Source organism: Petromyzon marinus, unplaced genomic scaffold (genome assembly GCF_048934315.1).
Source record: "Petromyzon marinus isolate PM22_M1 ecotype Great Lakes invasive population unplaced genomic scaffold, UKy_Petmar_22M1.pri1.0 PM_G_Scaffold_27, whole genome shotgun sequence".
In the NCBI taxonomy this organism is placed as follows: domain Eukaryota; kingdom Metazoa; phylum Chordata; class Hyperoartia; order Petromyzontiformes; family Petromyzontidae; genus Petromyzon; species Petromyzon marinus.
In genome coordinates this window covers 2,676,050-2,692,151 of record NW_027422839.1, presented here as the reverse complement: position 1 = coordinate 2,692,151, position 16,102 = coordinate 2,676,050, and the positions used below count along the sequence as shown (strand labels likewise).

Here is a 16,102-nt window from a genome sequence, read left to right as displayed (position 1 = left end):
GACGTTCCGTGCCGCTAACACGGACAGGCGACTGCGCGCGGCTGTGATCACGTGACGCATTCGCAGGGCGGCAGGGTCTTCCGGAAGATGTCCCGCGCCACGCGTGAAACGGCCGGAAGAGTCTTCCGGAAGATGTCCCGCGCCACGCTTGAGACTGGCCGGAAGAGTCTTCCGGAAGATGTCCCGCGCCACGCTTGAGACTGGCCGGAAGGGTCTTCCGGAAGATGTCCCGCGCCACGCTTAAGACGGCCGGAAGAGTCTTCCGGAAGATGGCCCGCGAGTCTTGAAGGGCACGTGACACGTGAGACAATCAACCCGCTGGGAGGTGTAACAGCAACGATAACAACAGCAGAAACAACAACAGCAGCAGTAGAGGCGCCGTTCCACGTGTGCACACCCAAGGACAAAGACGCCTCGCTGGGGGTGAGTGTGGGGGACGAGTGGGTCACCCACGTGGATAGAGCCTGGGGCGGGCCTAGAACTGGTCGGTGACTGTGTGTGTGGTGTGATGTGTGTGGGGTTGTGTGTGTGGTGTGTGGTGTGTGTGTGTGGTGTGTGTGTGACTGTGTGTGTGGTGTGTGTGTGACTGTGTGTGTGGTGTGTGTGGTGTGTGTGTGGTGTGTGTGACTGTGTGTGTGGTCTGTGTGTGTGTGGTGTGTGTGTGGTGTGTGTGGTGTGTGTGACTGTGTGTGGTGTGTGTGTGTGGTGTGTGTGTGGTGTGGTGTGTGTGTGATGTGTCTGTGGTGTGTGTGTGATGTGTGTGTGGTGTTTGTGGTGTGTGTGTGTGGTGTGTGTGTGACTGTGTGTGTGGTCTGTGTGTGTGTGGTGTGTGTGTGGTGTCTGTGAGTGTGTGTGGTGTCTGTGTGTGGTGTGTGTGTGGTGTGTGTGTGGTGTATGTGTGGGGTGTGTGTGTGACTGTGTGTGTGGTGTGTGTGACTGTGTGGTGTGTGTGTGGTGTCTGTGTGTGTGGTGTGTGTCTGTGTGTGGTGTGTCTGTGGTGTGTGTGTGATGTGTGTGACTGTGTGTGTGGTGTGTGACTGTGTGTGGTGTGTGTGTGGTGTGTATGTGTGATGTGTCTGTGGTGTGTGTGTGATGTGTGTGACTGTGTGTGTGGTGTGTGACTGTGTGTGGTGTGTGTGTGGTGTGTGTGACTGTGTGTGTGGCGTGTGACTGTGTGTGTGTGGTGTGTGACTGTGTGTGGTGTGTGTGATGTGTCTGTGGTGTGTGTGACTGTGTGTGGTGTGTGACTGTGTGTGGTGTGTGTGTGATGTGTGACTGTGTATGTGGTGTGTAACTGTGTGTGATGTTTCTGTGGTGTGTGTGGTGTGTGTGATGTGTCTGTGGTGTGTGTGACTGTGTGTGGTGTGTGACTGTGTGTGTGGTGTGTGACTGTGTGTGGTGTGTGTGTGGTGTGTGTCTGACTGTGTGTGGTGTGTGACTGTGTGTGGGTCTGCCCCGTGACCTCCTGCCAGCGGGCGTTCGACACTTCACGTGGCCTCAGGGTGCACATAGCCTGGCACAAGCGTCGTGGTGACGTCACCGCCACTTAGTGGCGAATGGCGGTTGTTGTTGTTGTTGTGGTGTGTGACTGTGTGTGTGGTGTGTGTCTGCGTTTTATTGATGGTTTCGCTCGAATAGTTGGTCAACACAGCAGCTGATAATGCAAATGATAGTTATAATTCGCATTTAATAATCCGTGGCTTAGCTGATGTGAGTGGAGTTTGTGTGATCTCCCCCTGTTCTACAGATGAGTGACTGGAGTTTGTGTGATCTCCCCCTGTTCTACAGATGAGTGGAGTTTGTGTGATCTCCCCCTCTTCTAAAGATGAGTGAGTGGCGTTTGTGTGATCTCCCCCTGTCCTACAGAGTGAGTGGAGTTTGTGTGATCTCCCCCTGTTCTACAGAGTGGAGTTTGTGTGATCTCCCCCTGTTCTACAGAGTGAGTGGAGTTTGTGTGATCTCCCCCTGTCGTACAGAGTGAGTGGAGTTTGTGTGATCTCCCCCTGTTCTACAGAGTGAGTGAGTGGAGTTTGTGTGATCTCCCCCTGTTCTACAGAGTGAGTGAGTGGAGTTTGTGTGATCTCCCCCTGTTCTACAGATGAGTGAGTGGAGTTTGTATGATCTCCCCCTGTTCTATAGATGAGTGAATGGAGTTTGTATGATCTCCCCCTGTTCTACAGATGAGTGAGTGGAGTTTGTATGATCTCCCCCTGTTCTACAGATGAGTGAATGGAGTTTGTATGATCTCCCCCTGTTCTACAGATGAGTGAGTGGAGTTTGTATGATCTCCCCCTGTTCTACAGATGAGTGACTGGAGTTTGTGTGATCTCCCCCTGTTCTACAGAGTGAGTGAGTGGAGTTTGTGTGATCTCCCCCTGTTCTACAGATGAGTGAGTGGAGTTTGTGTGATCTCCCCCTGTTCTACAGATGAGTGAGTGGAGTTTGTGTGATCTCCCCCTGTTCTACAGATGAGTGAGTGGAGTTTGTGTGATCTCCCCCTGTTCTACAGATGAGTGAGTGGAGTTTGTGTGATCTCCCCCTGGTCTACAGATGAGTGAGTGGAGTTTGTGTGATCTCCCCCTGTTCTACAGATGAGTGAGTGGAGTTTGCGCGATTTCCCCCTGTTCTACAGATGAGTGAGTGGCGTTTGTGTGATCTCCCGCTGTTCTACAGAGTGAGTGAGTGGGGGTTGTGTGATCTCCCCTGTTCTACAGATGAATGAGTGGAGTTTGTGTGATCTCCCCCTGTTCTACAGATGAGTGAGTGGAGATTGTGTGATCTCCCCCTGTTCTACAGAGTGAGTGAGTGGAGTTTGTGTGATCCCCCCCTGTTCTACAGAGTGAGTGGAGTTTGTGTGATCTCCCCCTGTTCTACAGATGAGTGAGTAGAGTTTGTGTGATCTCCCCCTGTTCTACAGAGTGAGTGAGTGGAGTTTGTGTGATCTCCCCCTGTTCTACAGAGTGAGTGGAGTTTGTGTGATCTCCCCCTGTTCTACAGATGAGTGAGTGGAGTTTGTGTGATCTCCCCCTGTTCTACAGATGAGTGAGTGGAGTTTGTGTGATCTCCCCCTGTTCTTCAGATGAGTGCGTGGAGTTTGTGTGATCTCCCCCTGTTCTACAGATGAGTGAGTGGAGTTTGTGTGATCTCCCCCTGTTCTGCAGATGAGTGACTGGAGTTTGTGTGATCTCCCCCTGTTCTACAGATGAGTGAGTGGAGATTGTGTGATCTCCCCCTGTTCTACAGATGAGTGGAGTTTGTGTGATCTCCCCCTGTCCTACAGATGAGTGAGTGGAGTGTGTGTGATCTCCCCCTATTCTACAGATGAGTGAGTGGAGTTTGTGTGATCTCCCCCTGTTCTACAGAGTGAGTGAATGGAGTTTGTATAATCTCCCCCTGTTCTACAGATTGAGTGAGTGGAGTTTGTATGATCTCACTCTGTTCTACAAAGTGAGTGAGTGAGTGGAGTTTGTGTGATCTCCCCCTGTCCTACAGATGAGTGAGTGGAGTTTGTGTGATCTCCCCCTGTTCTACAGATGAGTGAGTGGAGTTTGTGATCTCCCCCTGTTCTACAGATGAGTGAGTGGAGTTTGTGTGGACCATCTTCAGAGTCAGTGGAGGAGGCTCGTGAAGGACGCTGCTACTGGGCAGTTTGAGGCAGTCGCCCTCCTGCAACAACGGAGTGCAGAGGAGCGGCAGCAGGCTCAGTGAGTCGACCCGTGGCACCTGGGTCTGTCCCTTGACCTCCTGCCAGCACCAGGCGTTCGACACTTCACGTGACCTTCAAGTGCACTTATAGCCGTGACTTAGAGCTTTTGTGACTGCAGGAATTCATATTCTTTGGGTCTTACGGTAAGTCACTTATCTACGTGACTTTACCGAAAGATCCAAAGAATATGCACGTAGCCTGCCGCTTGTTGTTGTTGATGGTGCTGACGGAGGTGACGGTGTTGGAGGTAATGGCGTTGGTGTCGCTGATGGCGTTGGTGACGGTGTTAGAGGTGATGCTGACGGCGGTGACGGTTGTGACGTTACAGGTTTGCTCCCCGCACGGCCACCGTCGCTCGGGAACGAGGAGAGCGACCGAAGAGCTCCGATGGAGCGGGAAGGGAGAGGAGAGCGAGGAGGGAAAAGAAGTCAGGGCAGAGAGGAGGAGCCTCAAATTACGGAAGAGCAAGAAGGGAGAGATGACGGACATCAAGACGCCCAGAGGGGAGAGCGTGCAGTGAGGTGGGCCGAGGGCAAGAGGGAGGAGCAGAGGCAGGACGCGGACAGGGCCAGGTGGGAGCGAGAGGGGGCCAGAAGGAAAGTCGCGGGAGGGGTGGGTGGAGAGAGACAGGTCGAAGGCAGAGCGAGAGACACAGAGAGGAGAGACAGAGAGAGGAGGGATAGAGAGGCGGGGGAGATGGGGGGGAGAGGCAGGGACGATGGGGGAGGGATGGGGCAAGGCCGGAGAGATCAGAGGGATATACACATAAAAATGCCATTGAGATTATAGATCGAGTCTTATCGGACTTGCCACGTGGGAGATGATGTGAGGGGTACGGAAGGAGGACAAATTTGTAAGGGGTAGATTCACAAAGAGACCCATAGATTAGCATCCTCATCTAGCCACTCACTTGTCCGCTCACCAACTCACCCGGCGACTCACCCACTGACTCATCCACCCACTCACTCATCCACCCACCCACTCACCCAACAACTTACCCACCCACCCACTCACCCAGACACTCAACCACCCATATATCATGTTGGGTATTTTATATCAAATGTTTATTGTTTTGGCCATTAAACGTCAGTGTCGTAGTGGTCGCACAGCATGAGTTATAATCCTGGACAGCCGGCATCACAAACCCCTCCACCACCACCGATGTGTTCCTCGTGGAAACAAATCTGAAATTAATTTCGCATTCCTCAGGTCGTGCGAGATTAAATCAAACGGAAGGGCTTCACAGCCGAGGCAAGGTGAAAGGGGTTCACTGCCTCGCGACGCAGTATCGTCCGCTCGCTTTGCTCGTCAATACCGAAGAAACGACGCACGGCCGTGATCTTTTGGGAAGCGTCTGTGGTGTGATCGCAGTCAAAGCAGTCATAATGGGCAGTCGATCGTCAGGACGCACGTGTGGTGGTGGTGGGGTAAAGTGTGGGCACTCTCGCCTATTTCAACAAGCAGATGGATAGCTTGGAAGTGTAGGGCCCAGATGCCCCTCGAGAGGAGCTCACCGCAGCATCTTCTGTTGGAGGTCCGTCCCACCCGGGGGGCCGTGGCACAAGCGACACGTTGCAGAGCTGCGCCTTTGCCTTTGTCTCACGACGCGTTGCAGATGAGCTGTGGCAACTGCGGTGGCTGTCGCACTCAAATTTGAACCCCGTGGGGCCGGAGTTACATTCGTCAGCGCCCCTGTCGCCCCCTGGTGGACGAACAGCGCCTGGCTGCCGTCCGTCCCGAGTTTTGAGGATCTTTCTGAGAGTGTTTGGGTCATTTTTCCTGAATCGTGCGAAATCCGAGCAATTCCGAAATTCCATTCTCGCGCGCGACGGCACCAGCGATGTGCTCAGCAGCTAAATGCCGACGCTGAGGCTTGCTGGTCTTCGCGAGAGGGCTTCAGGAGAGAGGTGGTTTAGTTTTGATATTTCTCCTGCGTTGAAGGGGTGCAGACCACAGCGGTTTACTGTGTGGTCCGTAGTTTAGAGTGCATGGCCACAATAACAAATACACGTCTTCATTTGGTTCCCCATTGAGCTGTGCTTAGGCCGTCTGAGCATAAGTGACGTCTGTGGATGAAAATCGTTTGCTGCACTTGATGATGAATACAAACACTGTTGTGATTTATATACAGGATAATTCTGAATTTCTCATCTAAACTGCTGCGCGAGGTTTGCGACGCTTTAGGTGCTAAGATAATTAAAACGTCGCCGTACCACCCCCCGACAGATGGGATGGTGGAGCGCCTGAATAGAACTCTGACCTCCATGCTCTGTCAGGCGATTGACGCGGCGCAAACGGACTGGGATTTGCATGTTCCGAGTGTACTAGCTGCATATAGGATGGCCCCTCATACTTCCACGGGATTTTCACTCACCCCCTCACCTACCCCCTCACTCACCCCCTCACCAATCCCCTCACTCACTCACCCCCTCACCAACCCCCTCACTCACCCCCTCACCAACCCCCTCACTCACCCCCTCACTCACCCCTTCACCAATCCCCTCACTCACTCACCCCCTCACAAACCCCCTCACTCACCCCCTCATCCCCTCACTCACCCCCTCACCAACCCCCTCACTCACTCACCCCCTCACTCACCCCCTCACCAATCCCCTCACTCACCCCCTCACCAACCCCCTCACCAACCCCCTCACTCACCCCGTCACCAACCCCCTCACTCACCCCCTCACTCACCCCCTCACCAACCCCCTCACTCACCCCCTCACTCACCCCCTCACCAACCCCCTCACTCACTCACCCCCTCATCCCCTCACTCACCCCCTCACCAACCCCCTCACTCACTCACCCCCTCACCAACCCCCTCACTCACCTACCCCCTCACCCCCTCACTCATCCCCTCACCAACCCCCTCACTCACCCCCTCACTCACCCCCTCACCCACCCCCTCAGTCACCCCCTCACTCACCCCCTCACTCACTCACCCCCTCACTCACCGCCTCACTCACTCACCCCTTCACCAACCCCCTCACCCCCTCACTCACCCCCTCACCAATCCCCTCACTCACTCACCCCCTCACCAACCCCCTTACTCACCCCCTCACTCACCCACCCCTCACTCACCCCCTCACCAATCCCCTCACTCACTCACCCCCTCACCAACCCCCTCACTCACCCCCTCACCAACCCCCTCACTCACTCACTCACCCCCTCACTCACTCACCCCCTCACCAACCCCCTCACTCACCCCCTCACCAACCCCCTCAGTCACCCCCTCACTCACCCCCTCACTCACCCCCTCACCAATCCCCTCACTCACTCACCCCCTCACCAACCCCCTCACCAACCCCCTCACTCACCCCCTCACCAACCCCCTCACTCACCCCCTCACTCACCCCCTCACTCACCCCTTCACCAATCCCCTCACTCACTCACCCCCTCACCAATCCCCTCACTCACTCACCCCCTCACCAACCCCCTTACTCACCCCCTCACTCACCCACCCCTCACTCACCCCCTCACTCACCCCCTCACCAATCCCCTCACTCACTCACCCCCTCACCAACCCCCTCACTCACCCCCTCACCAACCCCCTCAGTCACCCCCTCACTCACCCCCTCACCAATCCCCTCACTCACCCCCTCACGAACCCCCTCACCAACCCCCTCACTCACCCCCTCACCTACCCCCTCACTCACCCCCTCACCAATCCCCTCACTCACTCACCCCCTCACTCACCCCCTCACCAACCCCCTCACCAACCCCCTCACTCACCCCCTCACCTACCCCCTCACTCACCCCCTCACCCCCTCACTCACCCCCTCACCAACCCCCTCACCAACCCCCTCACTCACCCCCTCACCTACCCCCTCACTCACCCCCTCACCCCCTCACTCACCCCCTCACTCACCCCCTCACCAACCCCCTCACTCACCCCCTCACCTACCCCCTCACTCACCCCCTCACTCACCCCCTCACCAACCCCCTCACTCACTCACCCCCTCATCCCCTCACTCACTCACCCCCTCACTCACCCCCTCACCAACCCCCTCACTCACCCCCTCACCAACCCCCTCACTCACCCCCTCACTCACCCCCTCACTCACCCCCTCACTCACTCAGCCACCCACCCACCCACTCACCGTCGTGGTGTGTTTATACACGAAACAATGTCCTCTTGTGGAGTGCAGGAGGTCCGACGTTCCGTGCCGCTAACACGGACAGGCGACTGCGCGCGGCTGTGATCACGTGACGCATTCGCAGGGCGGCAGGGTCTTCCGGAAGATGTCCCGCGCCACGCGTGAGACGGCCGGAAGAGTCTTCCGGAAGATGTCCCGCGCCACGCTTGAGACGGCCGGAAGAGTCTTCCGGAAGATGTCCCGCGCCACGCGTGAGACGGCCGGAAGAGTCTTCAGGAAGATGTCCCGCGCCACGCTTGAGACGGCCGGAAGAGTCTTCCGGAAGCCGTCCCGCGCCACGCGTGAGACGGCCGGAAGAGTCTTCCGGAAGACGTCCCGCGCCACGCTTGAGACGGCCGGAAGAGTCTTCCGGAAGATGGCCCGCGAGTCTTGAAGGGCACGTGACACGTGAGACAATCAACCCGCTGGGAGGTGTAACAGCAACGATAACAACAACAGCAGAAACAACAACCACAACAGCAGAAACAACAACCACAACAGCAGAAACAACAGCAGCAGTAGAGGCGCCGTTCCACGTGTGCACACCCAAGGACAAAGACGCCTCGCTGGGGGTGAGTGTGGGGGACGAGTGGGTCACCCACGTGGATAGAGCCTGGGGCGGGCCTAGAACTGGTCGGTGACTGTATGTGTGGTGTGATGTGTGTGGGGTTGTGTGTGTGGTGTGTGTGTGTGGTGTGTGTGTGACTGTGTGTGTGGTGTGTGTGTGACTGTGTGTGTGGTGTGTGTGACTGTGTGTGTGGTGTGTGTGTGTGGTGTGTGTGACTGTGTGTGGTGTGTGTGTGATGTGTCTGTGGTGTGTGTGTGATGTGTGTGTGGTGTTTGTGGTGTGTGTGTGGTGTGTGTGTGTTGTGTGTGTGTGACTGTGTGTGTGACTGTGTGTGTGACTGTGTGGTGTGTGTGTGGTGTCTGTGTGTGTGGTGTGTGTCTGTGTGGTGTGTGTGATGTGACTGTGTGTGTGTGGTGTGTGTGTGATGTGTCTGTGGTGTGTGTGTGTGATGTGTGTGACTGTGTGTGTGGTGTGTGACTGTGTGTGGTGTGTGTGTGGTGTGTATGTGTGATGTGTCTGTGGTGTGTGTGTGACTGTGTGTGTGGTGTGTAACTGTGTGTGGTGTGTGTGTGGTGTGTGTGACTGTGTGTGTGTGGTGTGTGACTGTGTGTGGTGTGTGTGATGTGTCTTTGGTGTGTGTGACTGTGTGTGGTGTGTGACTGTGTGTGGTGTGTGTGTGATGTGTGACTGTGTATGTGGTGTGTAACTGTGTGTGATGTTTCTGTGGTGTGTGTGGTGTGTGTGATGTGTCTGTGGTGTGTGTGACTGTGTGTGTGTGGTGTGACTGTGTGTGTGGTGTGTGACTGTGTGTGGTGTGTGTGTGGTGTGTGTCTGACTGTGTGTGGTGTGTGACTGTGTGGGTCTGCCCCGTGACCTCCTGCCAGCGGGCGTTCGACACTTCACGTGGCCTCAGGGTGCACATAGCCTGGCACAAGCGTCGTGGTGACGTCACCGCCACTTAGTGGCGAATGGCGGTTGTTGTTGTTGTTGTGGTGTGAGACTGTGTGTGTGGTGTGTGTCTGCGTTTTATTGATGGTTTCGCTCGAATAGTTGGTCAACACAGCAGCTGATAATGCAAATGATAGTTATAATTCGCATTTAATAATCCGTGGCTTAGCTGATGTGAGTGGAGTTTGTGTGATCTCCCCCTGTTCTACAGATGAGTGACTGGAGTTTGTGTGATCTCCCCCTGTTCTACAGATGAGTGGAGTTTGTGTGATCTCCCCCTCTTCTAAAGATGAGTGAGTGGCGTTTGTGTGATCTCCCCCTGTCCTACAGAGTGAGTGGAGTTTGTGTGATCTCCCCCTGTTCTACAGAGTGAGTGGAGTTTGTGTGATCTCCCCCTGTCCTACAGAGTGAGTGGAGTTTGTGTGATCTCCCCCTGTTCTACAGAGTGAGTGAGTGGAGTTTGTGTGATCTCCCCCTGTTCTACAGAGTGAGTGAGTGGAGTTTGTGTGATCTCCCCCTGTTCTACAGATGAGTGAGTGGAGTTTGTATGATCTCCCCCTGTTCTATAGATGAGTGAATGGAGTTTGTATGATCTCCCCCTGTTCTACAGATGAGTGAGTGGAGTTTGTATGATCTCCCCCTGTTCTACAGATGAGTGAATGGAGTTTGTATGATCTCCCCCTGTTCTACAGATGAGTGAGTGGAGTTTGTATGATCTCCCCCTGTTCTACAGATGAGTGACTGGAGTTTGTGTGATCTCCCCCTGTTCTACAGAGTGAGTGAGTGGAGTTTGTGTGATCTCCCCCTGTTCTGCAGAGTGAGTGAGTGGAGTTTGTGTGATCTCCCCCTGTTCTACAGATGAGTGACTGGAGTTTGTGTGATCTCCCCCTGTTCTACAGATGAGTGAGTGGAGTTTGTGTGATCTCCCCCTGTTCTACAGATGAGTGAGTGGAGTTTGTGTGATCTCCCCCTGGTCTACAGATGAGTGAGTGGAGTTTGTGTGATCTCCCCCTGTTCTACAGATGAGTGAGTGGAGTTTGCGCGATTTCCCCCTGTTCTACAGATGAGTGAGTGGCGTTTGTGTGATCTCCCGCTGTTCTACAGAGTGAGTGAGTGGGGGTTGTGTGATCTCCCCTGTTCTACAGATGAATGAGTGGAGTTTGTGTGATCTCCCCCTGTTCTACAGATGAGTGAGTGGAGATTGTGTGATCTCCCCCTGTTCTACAGAGTGAGTGAGTGGAGTTTGTGTGATCTCCCCCTGTTCTACAGAGTGAGTGGAGTTTGTGTGATCTCCCCCTGTTCTACAGATGAGTGAGTAGAGTTTGTGTGATCTCCCCCTGTTCTACAGAGTGAGTGAGTGGAGTTTGTGTGATCTCCCCCTGTTCTACAGAGTGAGTGGAGTTTGTGTGATCTCCCCCTGTTCTACAGATGAGTGAGTGGAGTTTGTGTGATCTCCCCCTGTTCTACAGATGAGTGAGTGGAGTTTGTGTGATCTCCCCCTGTTCTTCAGATGAGTGCGTGGAGTTTGTGTGATCTCCCCCTGTTCTACAGATGAGTGAGTGGAGTTTGTGTGATCTCCCCCTGTTCTGCAGATGAGTGACTGGAGTTTGTGTGATCTCCCCCTGTTCTACAGATGAGTGAGTGGAGATTGTGTGATCTCCCCCTGTTCTACAGATGAGTGGAGTTTGTGTGATCTCCCCCTGTCCTACAGATGAGTGAGTGGAGTGTGTGTGATCTCCCCCTATTCTACAGATGAGTGAGTGGAGTTTGTGTGATCTCCCCCTGTTCTACAGATGAGTGAGTGGAGTTTGTGTGATCTCCCCCTGTTCTTCAGATGAGTGCGTGGAGTTTGTGTGATCTCCCCCTGTTCTACAGATGAGTGAGTGGAGTTTGTGTGATCTCCCCCTGTTCTGCAGATGAGTGACTGGAGTTTGTGTGATCTCCCCCTGTTCTACAGATGAGTGAGTGGAGATTGTGTGATCTCCCCCTGTTCTACAGATGAGTGGAGTTTGTGTGATCTCCCCCTGTCCTACAGATGAGTGAGTGGAGTGTGTGTGATCTCCCCCTATTCTACAGATGAGTGAGTGGAGTTTGTGTGATCTCCCCCTGTTCTACAGATGAGTGAGTGGAGTTTGTGTGATCTCCCCCTGTTCTACAGAGTGAGTGAATGGAGTTTGTATAATCTCCCCCTGTTCTACAGATTGAGTGAGTGGAGTTTGTATGATCTCACTCTGTTCTACAAAGTGAGTGAGTGAGTGGAGTTTGTGTGATCTCCCCCTGTCCTACAGATGAGTGAGTGGAGTTTGTGTGATCTCCCCCTGTTCTACAGATGAGTGAGTGGAGTTTGTGATCTCCCCCTGTTCTACAGATGAGTGAGTGGAGTTTGTGTGGACCATCTTCAGAGTCAGTGGAGGAGGCTCGTGAAGGACGCTGCTACTGGGCAGTTTGAGGCAGTCGCCCTCCTGCAACAACGGAGTGCAGAGGAGCGGCAGCAGGCTCAGTGAGTCGACCCGTGGCACCTGGGTCTGTCCCTTGACCTCCTGCCAGCACCAGGCGTTCGACACTTCACGTGACCTTCAAGTGCACTTATAGCCGTGACTTAGAGCTTTTGTGACTGCAGGAATTCATATTCTTTGGGTCTTACGGTAAGTCACTTATCTACGTGACTTTACCGAAAGATCCAAAGAATATGCACGTAGCCTGCCGCTTGTTGTTGTTGATGGTGCTGACGGAGGTGACGGTGTTGGAGGTAATGGCGTTGGTGTCGCTGATGGCGTTGGTGACGGTGTTAGAGGTGATGCTGACGGCGGTGACGGTTGTGACGTTACAGGTTTGCTCCCCGCACGGCCACCGTCGCTCGGGAACGAGGAGAGCGACCGAAGAGCTCCGATGGAGCGGGAAGGGAGAGGAGAGCGAGGAGGGAAAATAAGTCAGGGCAGAGAGGAGGAGCCTCAAATTATGGAAGAGCAAGAAGGGAGAGATGACGGACATCAAGACGCCCAGAGGGGAGAGCGTGCAGTGAGGTGGGCCGAGGGCAAGAGGGAGGAGCAGAGGCAGGACGCGGACAGGGCCAGGTGGGAGCGAGAGGGGGCCAGAAGGAAAGTCGCGGGAGGGGTGGGTGGAGAGAGACAGGTCGAAGGCAGAGCGAGAGACACAGAGAGGAGAGACAGAGAGAGGAGGGATAGAGAGGCGGGGGAGATGGGGGGGAGAGGCAGGGACGATGGGGGAGGGATGGGGCAAGGCCGGAGAGATCAGAGGGATATACACATAAAAATGCCATTGAGATTATAGATCGAGTCTTATCGGACTTGCCACGTGGGAGATGATGTGAGGGGTACGGAAGGAGGACAAATTTGTAAGGGGTAGATTCACAAAGAGACCCATAGATTAGCATCCTCATCTAGCCACTCACTTGTCCGCTCACCAACTCACCCGGCGACTCACCCACTGACTCATCCACCCACTCACTCATCCACCCACCCACTCACCCAACAACTTACCCACCCACCCACTCACCCAGACACTCAACCACCCATATATCATGTTGGGTATTTTATATCAAATGTTTATTGTTTTGGCCATTAAACGTCAGTGTCGTAGTGGTCGCCCAGCATGAGTTATAATCCTGGACAGCCGGCATCACAAACCCCTCCACCACCACCGATGTGTTCCTCGTGGAAACAAATCTGAAATTAATTTCGCATTCCTCAGGTCGTGCGAGATTAAATCAAACGGAAGGGCTTCACAGCCGAGGCAAGGTGAAAGGGGTTCACTGCCTCGCGACGCAGTATCGTCCGCTCGCTTTGCTCGTCAATACCGAAGAAACGACGCACGGCCGTGATCTTTTGGGAAGCGTCTGTGGTGTGATCGCAGTCAAAGCAGTCATAATGGGCAGTCGATCGTCAGGACGCACGTGTGGTGGTGGTGGGGTAAAGTGTGGGCACTCTCGCCTATTTCAACAAGCAGATGGATAGCTTGGAAGTGTAGGGCCCAGATGCCCCTCGAGAGGAGCTCACCGCAGCATCTTCTGTTGGAGGTCCGTCCCACCCGGGGGGCCGTGGCACAAGCGACACGTTGCAGAGCTGCGCCTTTGCCTTTGTCTCACGACGCGTTGCAGATGAGCTGTGGCAACTGCGGTGGCTGTCGCACTCAAATTTGAACCCCGTGGGGCCGGAGTTACATTCGTCAGCGCCCCTGTCGCCCCCTGGTGGACGAACAGCGCCTGGCTGCCGTCCGTCCCGAGTTTTGAGGATCTTTCTGAGAGTGTTTGGGTCATTTTTCCTGAATCGTGCGAAATCCGAGCAATTCCGAAATTCCATTCTCGCGCGCGACGGCACCAGCGATGTGCTCAGCAGCTAAATGCCGACGCTGAGGCTTGCTGGTCTTCGCGAGAGGGCTTCAGGAGAGAGGTGGTTTAGTTTTGATATTTCTCCTGCGTTGAAGGGGCGCAGACCACAGCGGTTTACTGTGTGGTCCGTAGTTTAGAGTGCATGGCCACAATAACAAATACACGTCTTCATTTGGTTCCCCATTGAGCTGTGCTTAGGCCGTCTGAGCATAAGTGACGTCTGTGGATGAAAATCGTTTGCTGCACTTGATGATGAATACAAACACTGTTGTGATTTATATACAGGATAATTCTGAATTTCTCATCTAAACTGCTGCGCGAGGTTTGCGACGCTTTAGGTGCTAAGATAATTAAAACGTCGCCGTACCACCCCCAGACAGATGGGATGGTGGAGCGCCTGAATAGAACTCTGACCTCCATGCTCTGTCAGGCGATTGACGCGGCGCAAACGGACTGGGATTTGCATGTTCCGAGTGTACTAGCTGCATATAGGATGGCCCCTCATACTTCCACGGGATTTTCACCATTTTTTCTCATGTATGGGAGGCAGAATGTACCCCCTGTAGATGCCCAATTGGGTTTGCCACTGGCTAAGGGGAAATCCAAGTTGCCCAGAGCATGTGAAAATTACCCCGCAATGCATTTCCACGGCTCGGGAGGCGACAAAATTTAACGCCGCCAAAGCACGGGCGAAACAACGAACGTATTCTAGATTTGAAGCTTTCGTGACTGCAAGGATCCATACTCTTTGGTTCTATTCGGTAAAGTCACCACATAGGTAAAAATACGTGACTTTACCGAATAGAACCAAAGAGTAATGAACGTATTGCGGGGAAACGGGATCACGTGCTAGCATGGCCCATCGGTGACGGAGCATGGTTACGTTGCCTGCGGGTGCCGGTTGGTTACGTCCCCTAAGCTGCATCAGCCCCCCGGCAAGAGCCCGTGGAAGTGGCCGAGGTTAAGCGGCCGCAGTTTGCGCGTTTCCGGCTGGGCCTTCGCCGTTGGTTCGTCCGTCCGTCTCGGCCGAAGCCGTTTGTCCTGCCACGGATTGCCTCTTCCCCCGTCTCCGAAAATTGGTCCGCCAGCGTCCAGTGCGTCCGGCGAGCCGGGGATGGCGTGTGCGTTCAGACGGCGTGCGTCGGAAGGATCGCGCCGTGCCGCCCGTCGCATCGAAGCCTCGCCGGGACCGAGGGAGGTGGCTGCTGCCGCCGAGCCTGCTGCACCCGTGCCTCCTGCTGCACCCGTGCCTCCTGCTGCACCCGTGCCTCCTGCGTTGCACCCCGTGTGTCTCCGGCCGTTCTCGTGGCACGCGCACCGCCCGAGCAGGGGCGGAAGACCCGTCCCCCGTCAACGGAACTCGGCGTCGCGAACTCGGTCCAAACGCTTGCGATTCCGTTGATTCCTGATTCTGGGTATTTGCTCGGGAATGGCGGAGAGGTTGTGGTTGTTGTTGTTGTTCAGCTCTGGCCGAGGTTAACTCGGTCCAAATGCTTGCGATTCCGTTGATTCCATATTCTGGGTATTGGTCGGGGAATGGCGGAGAGGTTGTGGTTGTTGTTGTTGTTGTTCAGTTCTGGTCGAGGTTAACTCGGTCCAAATGCTTGCGATTCCGTTGATTCCATATTCTGGGTATTGGTCGGGAATGGCGGAGAGGTTGTGGTTGTTGTTCAGTTCTGTTCTGTTAGTTTTCCTAAGTCTTGTTCCCTTTCGTAAATGTTCCCTTCGCTCCTTGTTCCCTCGTCTTTAGGTGTTGTTCCTGCGGATTGTTCTGCCTTTTTAAGGAAAATAACTGGAGTCCTGCTTTTATAGATATTGTTGTTGTTATCCTGCACATGGGCGCACTTACCTGTTATTTGAGTATTAGCCAGGAAAATTTCGATTTAAACCTTTCGTGACTGTAAGGATTCATCTTCTTTGGTTCTTTCAGTAAAGTCACCGCGTAGAATGAGAATAAAATAATAAAATAAAATTCTCACGACGTTTCGGCCACAACGCAGGTGGCCTTCTTCAGAGCTTCATTATTGAAGCTCCGTCATTTATTGTAGCTCTGTCGTCCCGACAGGTTTGTTCCTTTCACCTGAAGGCCACTTGTGTCGTGGCCGAAACGTCATGAGAATTTTATTGTTTTATTTTATTATTTTATTCTCATTCTACGTGGTGACTTTACCGAAAGAACCAAACAAGATTAGCCAGGAAGGCTACATGTTTTTTTTATTACGGGGGGGGGTGGGGGTGGGTGATGTAATGACATGATGACACCTGTTGGTTAGAAAACGGAAGCACGGGTACAGGCACCGCTAAAGCAACATCCAATCCGAAAGGGAGAGGTATCTAGGCCAAGGGTAAATGGGCGGGGCTCGCCGGGAACCCTCTGGAAGGTTCCGCGATAGGGC

General features: G+C 54.1%; 2 long non-coding RNA genes across 2 annotated transcripts; both read left to right on the top strand.

Annotated features, from left to right (window-relative positions):
- Positions 1-290: 290 nt before the first annotated feature.
- Positions 291-4,389, top strand: LOC116937472 (uncharacterized). Its single transcript, XR_004401991.2, has 3 exons — positions 291-423; positions 3,573-3,704; positions 4,035-4,389. It is a non-coding gene; the product is annotated as an uncharacterized LOC116937472 (long non-coding RNA).
- Positions 4,390-8,192: 3,803 nt separating this feature from the next.
- On the top strand, positions 8,193-15,517 carry LOC142913954 (uncharacterized). The gene is made up of 4 exons (XR_012934991.1): positions 8,193-8,414; positions 11,727-11,858; positions 12,189-12,381; positions 14,795-15,517. It is a non-coding gene; the product is annotated as an uncharacterized LOC142913954 (long non-coding RNA).
- The last annotated feature ends 585 nt before the right edge of the window (positions 15,518-16,102 follow it).